This window comes from Adiantum capillus-veneris, chromosome 8, assembly GCF_014529385.1.
Source record: "Adiantum capillus-veneris isolate H3 chromosome 8, ASM1452938v2, whole genome shotgun sequence".
Taxonomy (NCBI): Eukaryota; Viridiplantae; Streptophyta; class Polypodiopsida; order Polypodiales; family Pteridaceae; genus Adiantum; species Adiantum capillus-veneris.
The window spans coordinates 60,318,230-60,335,429 of NC_140938.1; the positions used below are offsets into that span (position 1 = coordinate 60,318,230).

General features: G+C 45.8%; 1 protein-coding gene across 1 annotated transcript in view; it reads right to left on the reverse strand.

Annotated features, from left to right (window-relative positions):
• The window catches only part of LOC147452213 (transcription factor LRL3-like), a 57,952-nt gene extending 41,087 nt beyond the window's left edge, over nt 1–16,865 (reverse strand). Inside the window, exon 1 of the mRNA XM_086517994.1 lies at nt 16,791–16,865. The gene's annotated coding sequence lies outside the window, so the exon portion shown is untranslated. The remainder of the gene's footprint in view (nt 1–16,790) is intronic.
• Between the last annotated feature and the right edge of the window lie 335 nt (nt 16,866–17,200).

Here is a 17,200-nt window from a genome sequence, read left to right on the forward strand (position 1 = left end):
GTCCTTTATTCTTGGTTGCATCAATTTACATCCTATTTTGCAGTTGTTCAAAAGTCTGAAAAATTGACACAGTTCTCTTGGCTTCCATGCATCTAACAAGTGATGCCATCACTTGGCAAGATGAGTGGATAGAGAAGGAGGGGCCGACTCCACGTCTTTCCTCGCTCCCCCTTTTGAGCTTAGTTGAAAGGAGTTCGAGGAAGATTTGAAGATGTGCTTCTTGCCTCCACAATACAAAAAGTAATTAAAGAAGGATTTTTGGGCTTGTCTCAACAAGGTAAACCTGTGATGTTGTATGCTAATCGTGTGTCTCAGTTACGTGGACAATTGCGGAAATCAGATGAGAAAAGGTTGGAGGACTTTCTCTTTGGATTGGACCACTCGACAAGTTTGATGTGGAAGCCGATGATCTGAAGACATTGCAAGAAGCTATACACTTTGTCAGGAGCAGTGGAAGGGTTTAAGGATTTAGCTCGGATCTAGTACTCCGCACAAACACAAGGTTACTTAACTTCACTTGAAAAGAGAAACTGAACTAAACACAATGAAGGAGAGAGAGAGAGAGAAAAGAGAGACGACACTACATGTCGAGTTCCAACCACCCTCACGGGCCCCCTTGCTCTGCTGCTAGAGCAAGTACTTGCTTTTATTACTTGCACAAACGTTGATACAATGATGCTTAATGTTGAGATGCTGAGATGCTAATGGGTACTTGATGCTACTGATGCTCAGTATTGTTGAGGTGTTGATGGGTACTAGGTGGAGATGCTTGATACTGCCAGTGCTTGGTACTTCGGTACGACCAGGCTACGAGCTAACTACTGAAAACGCTAAGGGCTGAATGCTAAATCTGATGCTGAAAACGCTGGTAATTCCCATGTTGATCGAGCAGGCATAAATCAGCCCACACAACTTTAACAAAAGTGAAGCTGAAGGGTCGCTTATTAATAAATGGCTTAAGAGGCGGTTTACACGCGGTAAAATGCCTATATGCTGAAATGTTGTATTGTGCAAGAGAGGGTATGCAGCTATGACCTGCTTGGGCATGCACGTCCTGCTAGAGGCTCACAAGGTGCCAGGCTAGGTCCTATGCTAACTACACAGAAGCTTGTCCATGTGGCGCAAGTGCAGTGCGCACGTGACATACCCCTGTTAAAGGTGAGGCACACCTGCCGAACTTCCTTTGGATGCTTTCTATTCTTCTGATGTTAACTGCTTCTGATGCGTGTGGATGCATAAACCAATGGAAACTACTCCAAACTTGTGGATACTATAGATGTAGGTACTGCTGCGATGTAACCACCGACCATACGAGTTACTAGTAGCCTTACTACTGTCGCAAAATACCAGCCTTGATGTTGACTCTGCCTTGCGAGCAAGTACTACCACTCAAATAGCCCTACAGTGAAAACATTGCGGGTGAAGTTGAAAGGTAAGGGTGCTCGGAGGTATTGCCAAGGGTTGCTTGTCGACGGAAGTGGATACACGCTACATGGATGCACGCTACATGTGAGTGCGAATGCAGAAGAGGGTTAGGGATCCTTACACCAACTCCTTCAATATTTGCATAGGAGGCAAGTAGATCTTGGTATTCAAGATCTCAATTTTCGTGTATCCAATGTCGATCTTCATTCAAAGACATAGCGATGAAGATGGAAGTGTGCCCGATGCGCGATGGACTAAGCCTTAAGGGTGGGAGTGGCTAATAAGTCCAAGATCAGGACACGGAGATTCTTTGAGAAAAAAAAACTAGGAGAGGTTCTCTTGGGTTCTTGGTTCTGCTTGGGTACTTGGGGTACTTGGGTTCTTCCCTTGAGTTCGCAAAGCCGAAGCACGCACAAAGCTTTGATACCAATGTCAAGTGCAACAGAAGGGTTTAAAAATTTAGCTCGGGTTTAATACTCTGCAGAAACACAAGGTTACTTAACTTCACTTGAAAAGAGAAACTGAACTGACACAATGAAGGAGAGAGAGACAAAGAGAGAGAAAAGAGAGATGACACTGCATGTCGGGTCCCAAGCACCCTAAGGGCCCCCTTGCTCTGTTGCCAAAGCAAGTACTTGCTTTTATTACTTGCACAAATGTTGATACAATGATGCTAAATGCTGAGATGCTAATGGGTAGATGCTACCGATGCTGGGTACTACTGAGGTGCTGATGGGTACTTGCTGGAGATTCTTGATACTACGGGTGCTTTGGTACTGTTGGTGCTTGGTACTATGGTACAACGAGGCTACGGGCTAACTACTAAAAACGCTAAGGGCTGAAATGCTGAATCTGATGATGCTGATGCTCAAAACGTTGGTACTGTGTGCCAAAAACGCTAGGCTGATCTGGTCCTGCTGCTACGATGGCTGGCTGGTGATGCAAGGTTGAGTGCTGATGGTCCTTGGTACTGCGGGCAACGCCCCAAGGGCTGCATATATAGGGATTCCGATGCTGGTTGATCAAGCATAAATCAGCCCCCACGACCTTGACAAAAGTGAAGCTGAAAGGCCACTTATTAATAAATGGTTTAAGAGGCGGTTCACACACGATAAACTGCCTATATGCTGAAATGTTGTATTGTGCAAGAGAGGGTATGCAACAATGACCTACATGGGCATGCACGTCCTACTAGAGGCTCACAAAGGTGCCAGGCTAGGTCCTATGCTAAGACTGACGCTAGACTGTAGTAGAAGCTTGTCCACGTGGCGCAAGTGCAGTGCGCACCTGACACACTTGGCTCAACTCCAAGAGATGAAGCAACAACAATAAGCGACGGCCTCAAGTAATGGTAGCTCTTCCTCTCATGACTCCTCTAAGGGCAAGGACAAGAATTCTAATGGGAATGGTAACAATAAAAAGAACTCTTCCAGTTGTTCTTCTCAATCTAATTCTCCACCTCAATCTCAAGCAAAGAGTGATAAATCTAAGGATAAGGGTAAAGGAAAATCTGATAAACCTCAACTCACACCTGATGAAAAGATTGCTCAAGGAGTTTTAGGTGGTCAATTAAGTGAACAAGAGCACGCATTGTGTGCAAAGGAACATAGGTGTTTTCATTGTCACGTAGTAGGTCACATGAAAAAGGATTGTCCTAACAAAGAATCTAAAAAGGAAACCTCTACTGCATCAACTTTTGAAGCTACCCCTCAAGTGAATGAGGGTGGTAGAGCAAGAAGCTAAGCAAGAGGGGACTTTCGAAGAGGATGAACTCATAAAATGTTATGGACATGTTAATGGTCAAAGGGTGGTTGTGTTGTTTCATTTTGGAAGTTCTCAAGATGTCATAAGTGAATCTCTTGTGAAACATACACGTCTTCAATCTTCTCCTATTCCCACCCTCCCGGTGCACAAGGGTTCTCTAAAGGCATGGACGCTTCGATCTTTCAAGAATGTAATGATGCCAAATTAATCATTCAACAAACCCAATTTACTCGTCGTTTTGTAGTCTCTAAACTTGCATGATGTGATATCATTTTGGGCATTAAGTGGTTTCGCAGGTTCAAGCCCATTATCCGTTGGGAGAAGTTCACGTTTCTCATCAAAGATAATGTGGCGCAACCCGTCCTCGTTCGAGGCGAGAAAGGTATTTCCTCTCTCCCTCTCATCTCTCACGTCCAAGAAAATACAGAGCTACGTCAAGGGCGGTCGTCTATATCAAACCCACATCAAGGAACATGGGTATTCCTGACATGTATAGTGAAGGATTTCTCAAGGTCAATTCAGTGTTTTCCCAAGATCATCATTCCCCCACACACCTTCCCCATCGACCTATGGACATTGTCTCCGACCAATTGCATGACATAGAACACGTAGGTAAAATTTTCTCTCATCGCTAGATAAAGAGAAGCCAAAACCAGGTGAATTCTTGTTTAAGAGGCTTCGCCGTTCCAAGGTACGGTCTTTTTGGGTTACCAACTCTCTTTGTTCATAAGAAACCAAGCTCGTTTCAATTTTGTGTGGATTTCAAGGCACTTAAGACAAGGATGGTTAAATTTCGGAAGCCGAGACCTCACATGGCCATTCCTTTGGAGCGTCTACAAGAGGCACAACGAGTTTCCAAAGTGGACCTGACGAGTTGCCGCCACAAGGTTAGACTTCCAAAGAGCAATCCAAAGAAAGAACCACTAGAGATCATTGTTCCAGTCAAAGTCATCAAGCCAAAGTGTTTTCCAATGCTTCAATTTCAGTTTGGTAATAAGAAGAAAGCAAAGCAACATTTCCTCAAATTCAAGGATCAAGGGACACATAAAGATGCTTGGGTGGACGAGGAATTTTTCATGGACTACCCAAATTTGTTAGCCTCATACAAGGAGGCCATGCAGATCGGTACTCATACCTCACCTTAAGCAGGAGGGATAGACGCATGAGTCCATTAGATTAGGTTTTCCAATTTTGGAACCCTCTTGCATAAATGGTTTATACACGCGTTTAGGCAAATGTTATTGTAGTTTTAGGTTAAAGGAATCCAACGAGCCATGCCTCGCATTGATCGGATTCTCGGTTGGGAAGATGTGTGACAGTTTCACCCAGAAATTGACCCCCTGGCCAAATTTATTAATAAATCACTTTTATAATTTATTTGTTGGGTCTAGTGAACAATTTGCCATACCTAGCCCTTAGCAGATTCAGAAGCCAAAAACCATGCCTATAAAGGGAGCCTGGCAGCCCATCACTTGGACGCTCAAGTTTTTTGCAGATTGCAAGTGCTACCTAAAGGAGGAGCAATCAGCCAGCGTTTTTGCTCAAGTCAGCCAGTGTTTTTTGCAACAAGCCATCAAACCCAGTGTTTTTGCCTAAAGACGCCAAATTAGCCCTAGCGCTTCCAAGTTTTGCAGATCAGCCCTAGCGTTTTTAGTTTTCAACCCTTCCCTGTTGTCCATCATCGGTATCATCGAGATCTACATTCTCAGCCCTGCTTTACGCGAGAGATCTGCTATGTTTTACACTTCATATCTGCGTTTTTGGAGCCAGTTTTCAGCCCTTCATTCCTCACATTGGGAGCACAATTCAACCCAGATCTACCCCTTTGTGGCCATCCGCAACCCCACATCGAGAAGGATCCAAAGGTGCATCATATCAGCCCCGGAGGTGCCTCCTCTTGAGAAGTTACCGTGGTGACATTCACCATTCGAGTCAATAGAGTCTGCACTTGAGGTCTTGCATTGTGTGCACATTCCATTTACGCAATCTAAAGCAAATACCACATCAGCAATGGTGCGAGGGGCCCTTGAGAGGGTTGGTTGAGACCCCTCGGCCCAAGTGTCATTTCCTCTTCTCTCTCTTTCTCTCTCCCTCTACACATCTTTACCACACTCTCTCATTAAAAGGAATCACTAAGGCAAGGAAAGGGAGGAAAGGATTTGTGGAAGTGCAAAACCTAGATCTTCACCATTTCAATCCTGTGCACCTAACAAACCCCCAACCACCACACCCCCCCCCCCCACCTTCCCCTTGAAAACTCATTATGTAGTTTTCAAACTCTGGCAGTCATGGCTTACTTCCATGTGGAGTTCATTGTTGCCAAGATAGCAACCGCCCTCATAGCCCAAAGCCTTTCAAATCTATGACACAATTCAATGCTTGGCACCATAGCTTCTACAAGTCTGCAAGCTTTCTCCCCAATCTCGCAAGTTCCTGAATGTTCATGTGATTTATAGCCTCTAAGCAGAGTATCAATTGTCTTTTTCTACCCTCGAAAAGATCTTCAACGTTATTTTAAAGGAATCACACACAATAGCTTCATCATTGGTAAAGGTTGTGGGGTATGATGCTTCAAATTGATGTGCAAGGGGAGCAATGAGATCGCGCAAAGCCTCACGCTCTTGCATGCAAGCCTTCTCGACCCCCAACCATTGTGCCTTCTCCCCCACCTCCGCAATCTGTTAAGAGTTTTATCCCTCACTACTTCACGTGTCTTGACATTTTTGTATGGCTAGTGGTTTTCTCGAGCTTGCCACCCACTGCATTGCATGTAGGATCATAGTTATAGCCGTAATGAAAACGATATTGTACTTGGCCAAAATTTGCAAGAAACATTAAAGCTAGTGGGTTGATGCGGGCACTAATGATGATTGAAAGTCATGGTAGTTTCGAGGCCAAAGTAAGATGTTAAAGGTTTTATATTTCTATGAGAGCTTACCATGTATAATTGTTTGTGCTTTTCCAAGTAAAATTAGGCTCACATGTTTTAGGTACAAAGGTCAAAATATACTCCACTCGCACTTCCGTACAATATAAAAATGCATTTGGCAACTCTAAAACCCCGAAACATTTCAGCCAAACGGCTGTTTCAGCCAAACGGCCAAAAATGCTTGAGCAAGCTTCCCTTCCTTTACTTTTTTGGGTGAAGGCTTACTCTACAGCAATCAATACCACCTACTATTGCTTGTCGACGTTGGTTCCTCGGCCTACAAAGCAGAAAGTCAGTGAGACCAATTGGATCTTCAAACTCAAGTACAAGGCTAATGGTTCCATTCAGAAGCACAAAGCGAGACTTGTGCCTACACCTTTGCACAACACCCTAACGCTTCAGCGAGACTTTTGCTCCTACACCTCCTATTTGGGCAATGATCTCATTAGCAGCCATCACGGTTGGCCTATCAATCAAATGGACATGAAGAGTGTGTTCCTCAACCGCATTCTCATTACAAAGGTTTATGTGGAGCAACCGCCAAGCTTCAAAGGTGCACGCAAAGAGGCTCATGTGTATTAACTACATAAGGCAACATATGGCCCCAATTAAGCCCCTAGTGCTTGGTACCAATAGATTCAAGATTTCTTCACACATCCAGCTACAATGTACTCTTGGGGATTCGAATTGTTACATTGCTTCCCACCGTCAGTACACATGTTGCCATCATTATCGTGTATGTTGATGATCTCATCTTTACAAGTTCATGTCTAACAAGATTCGGAGCATCATGTGGCATGCACTCACTTGCGTCAACTTTTGAGGTGACTTATCTTGGGCTCCCACACTTCTTCCTCGGTTTTGAGATCTATCAGACACCATGCAGCAGGATTATTCCGGAGACATCCTAAACAATTCGGGATAAACACTTGCGTATCTATCAGCACTTCTCTTGAGCACAAGGAGGATGTATCCATACAGGATCCGTCACCCTTGGTTGATCAGTCTCAATTGGAATGTTGTGGGCAAGCCAAACACAAGGGGTACTAGATGCTAGTTTACTGTGTCGATGACGATAACGATGACGACGACGATGGCGAAGCTAATGGGCTGAAATCTGAAAATGCTCTTGATGCTTGTGGCTGAAACCTGAAATCGCTGGGAATGCTGATGGGAAGCTGCTAATGCGGGGAGGCTACGAGCTGATCAGCCGTCGTCGTGGATGACGATGGCTGAAAAACTGGAAAACTTTGGCTGTTCCGAGGGCTGAAAACTAAAACCGCTGGTGTAGACATTACGAAGACTACGACCACGGCGAGGCTATGGCTGTCCGCGATGGATCTGATGCGGGGTGCCGAGGGCAAAGCAAAACGCTGCTGCTGACTGAAAATGCTGATGGCTGATCTTGGAAAACGTTGGAGATGATGACATCACAGGTGCTAAGGTACTGCTTGGTTCTTGAGAGGCACCTTCACAGCTCCTCTGGCTTCTACTGGTGCACCAACGGCTGGTTAAATAGGTACAAATGCCTGGGTCGGGCAGCCATCCCAACAAGGGTAAATGAGAAGTCACTTATTGATAGAAAGCAGTCTAAGAGGTGGTTCACGCGCAGTAAATGCCTAAGTGCTAAAACGTTGTCCTATGCAAGAGAGGGTATGCAACTATGACCAGCCTGGACATGCACATCCTGCTAGAGGCTCACAAAGTGCCAAGCTAGGTCCTAAGCTACAACTCATGCTAGACTGTAGCAGAAGCATGTCCACGTAGCGCAAGTGAAGTGCACACCCGACATGTTGTTTCAGCAACAAGTGCTGAGAGGGGGTTGTTACATTTCATCCCACGTTGTTTCATGGTACTTAGCATTTTTCTATAGCTTGTTTTTTGGGTGTTTGCCCTACCCAGACCTACTTCACTATATACGCGTCTAGGTTGGGTAGTCATTCATCATGGTTTTGAGTTGCAGAGTTTCTCTCTCTCTAGCATTTTCTCACGCTTCGTCTCTTTTACGCTTCCGCATTCGCACACTCAGCCAACCACTCGCCCTCAAAGACCAACTGTTGTTCCTCACACTAAGCTGTGAGAGTGAGTAGCGGAGGGGTGTGAGCCACGCGCGACGAAAACGCTAGAGAGAGAGAGAGAGAGAGAGAGAGAGAGAGAGAGAGAGAGACAAGTGCTCTGCAAATGATGCTCTCAATACACAATTTGAATGACTACAAGACCCTAAGCATTCTATTTATAGAATCTTAGGTTGAGATAGGGAAAAATGTGTAACTGGTGCAAAAAACATAAAAGCCCAATAATGGCTAAAAATGTGTGCACCCAGCCAGGCTCAGAAAATGACCGACCGGACACGTGCTAAAGTGTCCGCCCATGCAATCTACATGATGTGCGATGGATGGCCAACCCGGGACAATCACTAGCCATACAAAATGGCGAAGCAACGATGGTGTAACTCTAACACCCCCTCTCAGCACCGGATGTTGAGATAACACAGATGAGTCGAAGGTGAGAAGCCAAGATCTGCTGAGGTACTGCCTTCGTAAAGATGTCTGCTGCATTGTCCGTTGTAGGGACATACTCCAAATGAAGATCTCCAACCAAAATCCGCTCCGAAACATAATGGTATTGCACCTCAATGTGCTTTGTCCGAGCGTGAAAGATAGGGTTCTTGGCAATAGCAATGCAACTCTGATTGTTGCACAAAAGACGAGTCGTAGCAATTTGGGAAAAACACAACTCTCCCAATAATCTCCGTAGCCATATGGCCTCACAAGCAGCATAGCAAGCTGCTCTGTACTCCGCCTCTGTGGAAGATAGCACAACGGCGGGTTGCCGCTTATTGCTCCATGAAATGGGTCCCGAGCCGAGTGTGAAAACTACTCCTATAGTAGAGCGCCGAGTATCTGGATTGCCTACCCAATCTGAATTGCACCAACCAAGTAAGGTGCAACCCTTGGAGCGACCATAGAACACACCATGGTCCAAGGTGCCACTGATATACCGCAAAGTATGTTGGACACACTGCGAATGTCGCTGACAAGGTCGGGTATTGAAGGAACTGAGGACAGAAACTGTGTAACAAATGTCTAGTCGAGAATAAGTCAGCCATAAGAGGCAGCCAACAACATTCCTGTACTGCTCCAAGTCAATCCAAGGGGAAGGATCGTGAAGCGATATGTTCTCTTCGGGCTCAAGAGGAGTGTCAATCGGTCTGCAGCCTGTCATCTGGAATCTCTCCAAGATAGCCTTCGCATACTTCCGCCTAGAAAAGAAGATGTCTGATGATGTCCAAAAAATCTCGAATCCAAGAAAATAGTGAAGAAGTCAAAGATCAATCATCTCAAAACGTGTCTCCATAGCTTTCATGATCGACTTGATCTTGCTGGTCCATGAGCCTGTGAAAATGAGATCATCCACATAGACAATCACTATCGCAACCAAAGAGCCATCAGAGACAACATAACAATTGGAACCTGATGAGGTACGCCGTAACCCCAGCTTCACGAGAAACTGGTCAAGTGTGAGGTACCACTATCATCCAGCCTGCTTCAGTCCATACAATGCTTTCCACAACTGATAGACCCAATCCTCCTTGCCTAGTATACGAAACCGAGGAGGTTGCTCCACATAAACTTCTTTATCCAAATCTCCATTTAGAAACACACTTCTGACATCCATCTGGAAGATAGGCCAACCAAAGTTGGCTACAAGAGCAAACACTCTATGTATGGTAGTCATGCGAGCGATGGGAGCAAAGGTCTCGTCAAAGTCCACGCCTCGTCGTTGTGTGAAACCCCAAGCAACAAGTCTTGCCTTGTGTTTGTCAAGGGAACCATTGGCCTTGAAATTTGTCTTGAAAATCCAATTCGTAGAAACCACCTTCCGCTTGTTGGGCCTGGGAACCAAAGTCCAGGTTTTATTCTACTCAATAGCGTCCACTCTGTCTGCACAGCACGCTTCCAGCAATTATGCTTCCTCCACCGAGGAAGGCTCAACTAGTGAAGCATGAATCTGAGACATGAGTGCAAAGTTAACGAACTCTGTGACATCATAAACTTGCCTCTCCTTGAGGCGTGCAGAACGTCGAGGTTGTCCAAGGTTTGCCGGGTCTGGTAACTTCGTGACTCAAGAGGAAGAAACCGTACATTAGAGCCAACCAGGCACTAACTTCTCCTTGTGAAGTGAGACCCCCTCCACCGAAGGAAAACCATCATCCTCATCAGAATCGGAATCTGACATGGCATGATCGGGTGAAGTAATTGGCTACGATGTAGCGGGTCCAGGAACATGAACAGGGATAGGGGTAGGATCAGGTGTAGGAGGTGGACGAAGAGGAGGTAGGGAAGGATTAGGCTTGGATGATGCCCCCTCTGCAGGTGTGTTGAAAAGCTCCATGAAAGTCACATCACGGCTAACTGTAGTGGTCTTGGCGTCAGGATCATAAAGCCGGTATCCATCAGACTCTCGTGAATAGACGAGGAAGATGAGCTTCTTCGCCTTGAAGTCTAACTTCTGTCGCTTCTCCTTTGGCACATGACAAAGGCCGAACACCCAAAAACTCGAAAGTGTGAGACCGAGGGCTTGCGCCCGTAGTAAGCTTGATAAGGAGTCATGTCTTGCAAAGCATGGGTAGGAGAATGGTTCTGGATGTAAACCGTCGTGTTGCACGCCTCTGCCCAGTAAATCCGGGGCAAAGAAGCATGCGCAAGCATTGCACGAGCCATCTCCATGATAGTCTAGTTCTTCTTCTCAACAACTCCGTTATGGGAAGGAGTGTAGGGAGTAGTCAGGATGCCCTCTAACTTGCACCACTCTGCAAAGTCCTTCGAGATGAACTCACCCCCTCTGTCTGAGCGAATACATTTGATGTGCAAGTCCTCCTTTTCAACCATCATCTTACAATTCCGAATGAAACTGAAAGCCTCCGACTTGAGCTTTACGAACGAAGCCCAAGTGTACCTTCTGAAATCATCCACAAGCACAAGCAAAAATTGTGAGCCAAAAAATGAAGGAGTGCTCATCGGGCCACATAGATCAATGTGAACCAATGCAAGTGGTGCCGAAGCTCTGTTGGATGCCTGCGTCGGAAAGGCAACCCTGTGTTGCTTGCCCATCTGGCAAGCCTCGCATACGCCTAATGAGGAGCGTATCGCTCATAAACCCTCCACCATAGAGGTCCTAGCAACTTGCCGAAGCTGTTGATAGCATAGATGTCCAAATCGTGCATACCATAGAGAAGAAGACTTCGTGGTCCAAGACAGAAGAACAGTGAGGTGGTATAGGGAACCATCGCGCTCACCGCATGCAAGGATAGTACCTGTCGTAGAATCAGAAATGGTCACTGTGCCACTCCCGAAGTGTGTCAGCTCCTTGAGAGTCCAAACTCGACACAGAGAGGAGGTTGAAGGCCATGTCCGAAACGTAAAGCGCCTCAACTGAACTGAACTTCGGGTCTAAGGTAGAACAAAAGAGGGTAATCTGGTATATGCTAGACATTAGAATCTCATGGTTGTCACCCATAGTGACAGTCTGTTCGTGAGTCTCCCTGAGAGAGCTAAACCGAGACTTTTGGGGAGTCATGTGAGTGGTGGCTCCATTGTCAACAACCCAAGTACCTCACTACGATGTAGCAAGAGTGTGGTCCATCGCCACGACAAGAGCGGTCCCTGCCGTCTCGTGAGAGGCTACAACTGTAGTCGAGGCTGTCTGTTTCTCCTTGTTGGCCTCGTCTCGCCTCTTCTTTCTGCATTTGATTCTCTGTGCCCTTTCGTGTGGCAGTGTTAACATTCGAATGTCCTTCTTCTTCTTCTTCTTCTTACCTTTACCTTTCTTGTTGCCTCCTTGAGTTATCAAAGCTCCTTCTGCATCAACAACACCTCCATCTCTGAGGGAAGGGAGAATCTCGTCCCAGGTGGGAAAAGAGGTACGTCCAGATGTGAGCAAACTCTGAAAATAGGGATCAAAGAGTGGGGGAAGCTTGGATAGTAAGAGGCAAACCATGCCTGCCAAGTGATGTCGCCTCCGACAAAGACAAGGTCGTCCCAGAGTTCCCGCATGCAGTGGGTCAACCCATCGAGTGAGTTGAAATCCTTGAACTGGAGGTTGTACAACTCCCATTCAAGTGTGATCTGTCTGGCAAACGAGGTCTCCTCAAATTGATCAAGAATGCATCTCCACAATGGATGTGCATGCTCCTCTTTGGAAACATCCTTCGTGATGCGGTCGGAGAGGTTCATCATAAGAAAAGTGAAGACTCGTATGTCCCGATTCACCCACTCGTCAATCTGGGCTTGAGTGGCGGTGGGAATCATTCAACCATTCCCAGAGTTGATGGTAGGCAATGATTGTGCGGACTCGTGTCCTCCACACAGAATAGTTGTGTAAATTCAACTTCTTCTCCTCAGCAAACTGGGTGAGGGCATAATTGTTGGATGTTGCCTTGGCCGATGCCGACGTGGTCGTAGAAGTGGAAGTGGCCGTAGTCACCGAAGACGTGGTGACCCCCTTCAGGGACTCTTGTTGTTGTCTTTTCTTGTAAGGTACAGTGGATGTGAAATTTGAATGTTGAACTTTGCTCAAGATGAGTGCTCCAAACTGTGCTCAAGGATTCCTTTCTCTTACGGAAGGAAGAGCCTTCTGTTCCTTTAGTGAGAGAGTGCAAATGATCACAATAAAGTGGTAAACATTGTGAATGAAGGTGCGGAGACTGAGAGATAGAGAGAAGAATACGACACCAGAATTTTGCCAAACCCTCGTCCAAGGGCCCCACTCTCTATGGTGAGAGAGGTCTATGCTATTGATTGCACAATCCTCGTACAACGGTCTAAATGCAATGGACTTGACGATGATGATGACGACGACGAGGCGGGCTGAAATCTGAAAACACAAGGGGTTGAAATCTGCAGTTCTTGTATCTGCTGAATTTTGACTCTATGTCGGTGACGACAACGGGACGACGATGCACTAAAAACGCAGATGCTGAAATCTACGGATAGCGGGCTGAATCTGCAAACGCTGGCTGATCTGACCATGCGGCGAGGATCTGCTGAGAAGGTGAGATCTGCGAGGCTTGGGTGCTACGGTACGGAATCTGACTGCTGAAAACTGAAAACGCTGATGCAAATGGATGTTCCGTCGCCGGGAATCTGCAAAACGCTAGGTGATCTGAAAGTTGCAAAAACGCTAGGCTGATCTGTTGTCTGCTGCAAAAACACTAGGGAGTCTGCTGCAATCTGCTACGCCAAGCTGATCTGCAATCAACAAAACGCCGGGGCTGATCTACAGTTGATGAAAACATTGGGTTGTTCTTAATGGCTGAAAAACGCTAGGAGTTCCTGCCGGGTCTTGCTGAGAAGGTGCACTGTCAGACACTGGGTCTCTGCTGCCAGAAAGTGTTAGAGCTAGCTTTCTTATATATTAACTTGCCAAAGTTGCCCTACCTAGTTTTCCAACAAAGTCACTTAATGATAATAAGTGAAAAATGGCTAAAATAGGGAAAATGGATTCTATGCATTGTAAAATGCTCCTGATGGGTACTGACTGTAATCTGATGATTACGTTGTGTGCAACCAGAGGAAATGCAACTACTAAGTGCCTGGACATGCACGGCTTGCGAACACACTCACAAAGGTGTTAGAACACTTCCTGAGCTAAATGAACCCTTGTCATGAAGTAGCTTGTCCACATGCACATAGGGTTAGATAGGGTTAGATGTGCACGTGACACTTTGCTTTGGAGTCGACATGTCACGTGCTCAAAGAGTAGTCCCAGAGGTAGATCGATAAGATCACAAGTCGCCGACGAAGGTAATCTCCAATGATGTAGCAGTCTAAGATAACCGTGCAGACAACCACCGAGGTATCCTGACGAGTAAAGGAGTGATCAACCAAACAAAGGGTAAAAATTCAGCGTATTGTCCGCCCTAAAAATGTTGCAAAGGATGTTGAAAACGCTACTGTAATAGAGATTTTAGCGTGCTTGTACGCCACCGATCGGTACGGGAGCGTCGCAGTGTCAAAGGAGGGGGTTCTCGCACTTCTCAACCGTCGAGGAGCTGAAAACAGAGAAAAAACAGCAAGTAATAAGTACCAAAATGGTGCCAATTGGGTGTAGATACATGTCCAAGGTGTAGATCTGCAAGTGCCAGGCGGTAGAAGGGTCTCTCGTACAAGTCTTGGCCACTCCCGATCGTACAAGAGGCTTAGCGTTTGCTGAAAACGCAACAACCCCAAAAAACGCAGCAAGTGCACAAAAATGCAGCAAGATCTGGAAACACAGATCCGTGCCAGAAAAACGTAGGCTGGTCTAAAAAACGCTGCAAGGTCTGCTGCCAATTTAGTGCAATTTTGTTGCAAGAGGGAGCGCCAGAGAGGGAGAAGGAGATCGTGGCCTTAGGTTGCAAAATGCAAGGCTAGAGTCCAAAAACGCTGGCTTGGATCAACAGAAAACGCTAGGTAGCGTTTTGCAGTTTTGCCGTAATGAGAACCGGCAGAAGTGCTAGCGCTAGGCAATGTAGAGGAGATCGTTGAAGATGCTCCGTATTCTGGCGACAAATACCATGTGAGAGTGAGCAACGGAGAGGGTGTGAGCCACGAGCGCCGAAAACATTGGAGAGAGAGAGAGAGAGAGAGAGAGAGAGAGAGAGAGAGAGAGAGAGAGAGAACACAAGTGCTCTACAAATGATGCTCTCAATACACAATCTGAATGACTACAAGACCCTAAGCGTTCGATTTAAAGAATCTTAGGTTGAGGTAGTGCAAAATGTGTAACTGGTGCAAAAAACATAAAAGCCCAAAAATGGCTAAAAATGTGTGCACCTAGCCAGGCTCAGAAAATGACCGGCCGGACACGTCTAAAGTGTTCACCCATGCAATCTACATGATGTGCAATGGGTGGCCAACCTGGGACAATCACTAGCCGTACAAAATAGCAAGCAACGGTGGTGTAACTCTAACATAAGCCACCTCCTTTCGCTCTTGACAACATGTTTCCTTGTCTTGCATCATCATGTAAATCATCAACCACATCATAGGTCCAAGATTATGTTGAATGCCAGGTAGAGGAGAGAGATAAAACGAAGGAGGTTGATGTCCGAAGGTATCCACACCGGTCACCACCATGCAAGGATTCTCCTCTTGTGAAAAAGCAGTGTATTAGTCTTCACTCTAATTACTATCTACCCCCTTGCAAGGGCACCAAAACTACAACGCCCAATGAAGTGTTGCTTTTTACTACACTCATGGTGCACGATCCTACATGTAGTGGTAGGCCCGTTGTTCCGCAAGTGAGAGTTGTCTTCCTTGGGATCCACAATAAGCACAATTCAAAAACAAGAGAAAAATATTTGAAATGAATGATTGGTGCAAAATCAACGTTCTGATACCAATGTCAGAAGCAACAGAATTGAAAAAATAGGATGATCGAGCAATAACACAATTTCTTTTTTGTAACCTTGCGTTAGTGTATGTAACTTTGCATAAATGGTGACAAGATTCTTAGAATGAATAGCGAGAGAGATGTATTGAGAGAGAGAGAGAGAGAGAGAGAGAGAGAGAGAGAGAGAGAGAGAGAGAGGAAGCGCCCTCTTAAAAATGCATAAAAATGGCCAGGCCGGCTGGGCACCATCCAAGACCAATGCACAAGATATGAACCTCACAAGGCCAAACACAGCCACAAAGAAGCCCTCTCTTCCTAAATCTAGGTGAGAAACCCACGAAATGACCCTCGTAACTCTGAGAGGGCGCAATCTGAATATGCCACATGTGCATAAGAAAATAGAAATGAGGCTCTTACCTCTCAAAGACCTAGGAAGAGAGTTCCTGCCTCTAGCCAGCCTACCGGGCAGACATATCCATGATTCAAGAGGCCTCGTGCACATCTGTCTACCTCGCATACAACTGGGCACAGCCACAAAACAACCCTCACTCTGAATCTACTCCTTGGAGATGCTAGAGCAGGAGGTGAAACTCTTAATATTAATACAAAGGTCTATATATTGAATATCTATCAAGGCTCTAGAGATGCAAGGTAGACTTGGCCAAGTTGCCTAGCACCAAGTTGGGCTTAAACAAAAAACAACAAGAGTGTTTCATTAAATGAGATTAAGAACAGTATCCACAACATTGGCTTCCACATGTGAAAACTCATACAAACTTTATTCAGGCAAAACCGATAAGTTAGGAAGATCCAAGAGGACATTTACCATTTTCATTTTGAGAATGCCACAATTCATGTGAGTGATAAAATTTTAGTTGCACAACCAAAAGCTGGTCCTCTCAACTGCGAGACGTAATCTTTCTTATTGCCCTCAGAATGATCGCCCTCTTTTCAATCTCTCGGATGAACATTGCTAAAAAGAATTTCAAAAACCTGAGTAGAACTGTGAGCAGGGTGCCTGTATCTTTTTCATTACTCTCAGACTGTCTCTCTCACGTGCGCGAGCACACACGCACACACACACAGTAAGAGAAACACACGCAGCAATCACCCAGATGATCATATTGTCTCAATGTTACATTTCAAGACTCTGAAATAACACAGTAAAAGGAACGCCTTGGCCTGTGCAAACTCTCAATCTAGAAAAAACCAGCAAGAAAAAGAGAATGGCATGCTGATGCAAGTAACAACACGGAAAGTAACATAAGATTTTGCCACGCTCATGTCGTCACTTTACCTAGAAGAAGGTTGAGCGAGTCTCCACGTTTCTGAATGGGCAAGAATGTGGGAGTGGGCGATGGTGTTCTCTTCAAGCAGGATGCTTCGAGTGACTTCACTTGACTGTCTTTGAAGAGGAGAGCTGCTGCTGCTGCTTCTGCTGAGCTGCTTAGGGGTTCGTCTTCTTCTTTTCAACGATGCGCACAAAGTCCTCTCTCGGATCACATGAAATATTCTCCTAACAGGACGCAGGACCCAATTCTCAGCTTTCTTTTCATGGCTTGGGGCTTCAGGCTTCAGCTCAACTTAAGTAGATTGTTTCAGTTTCAATATAACGTGGGTGTGGTTCACACCGGAAGTATGGGCAAACGAACACTAGCACCGCATACCAATGTTCGCCAAACTTCGGGGTTTCGTGCATTTTTAATT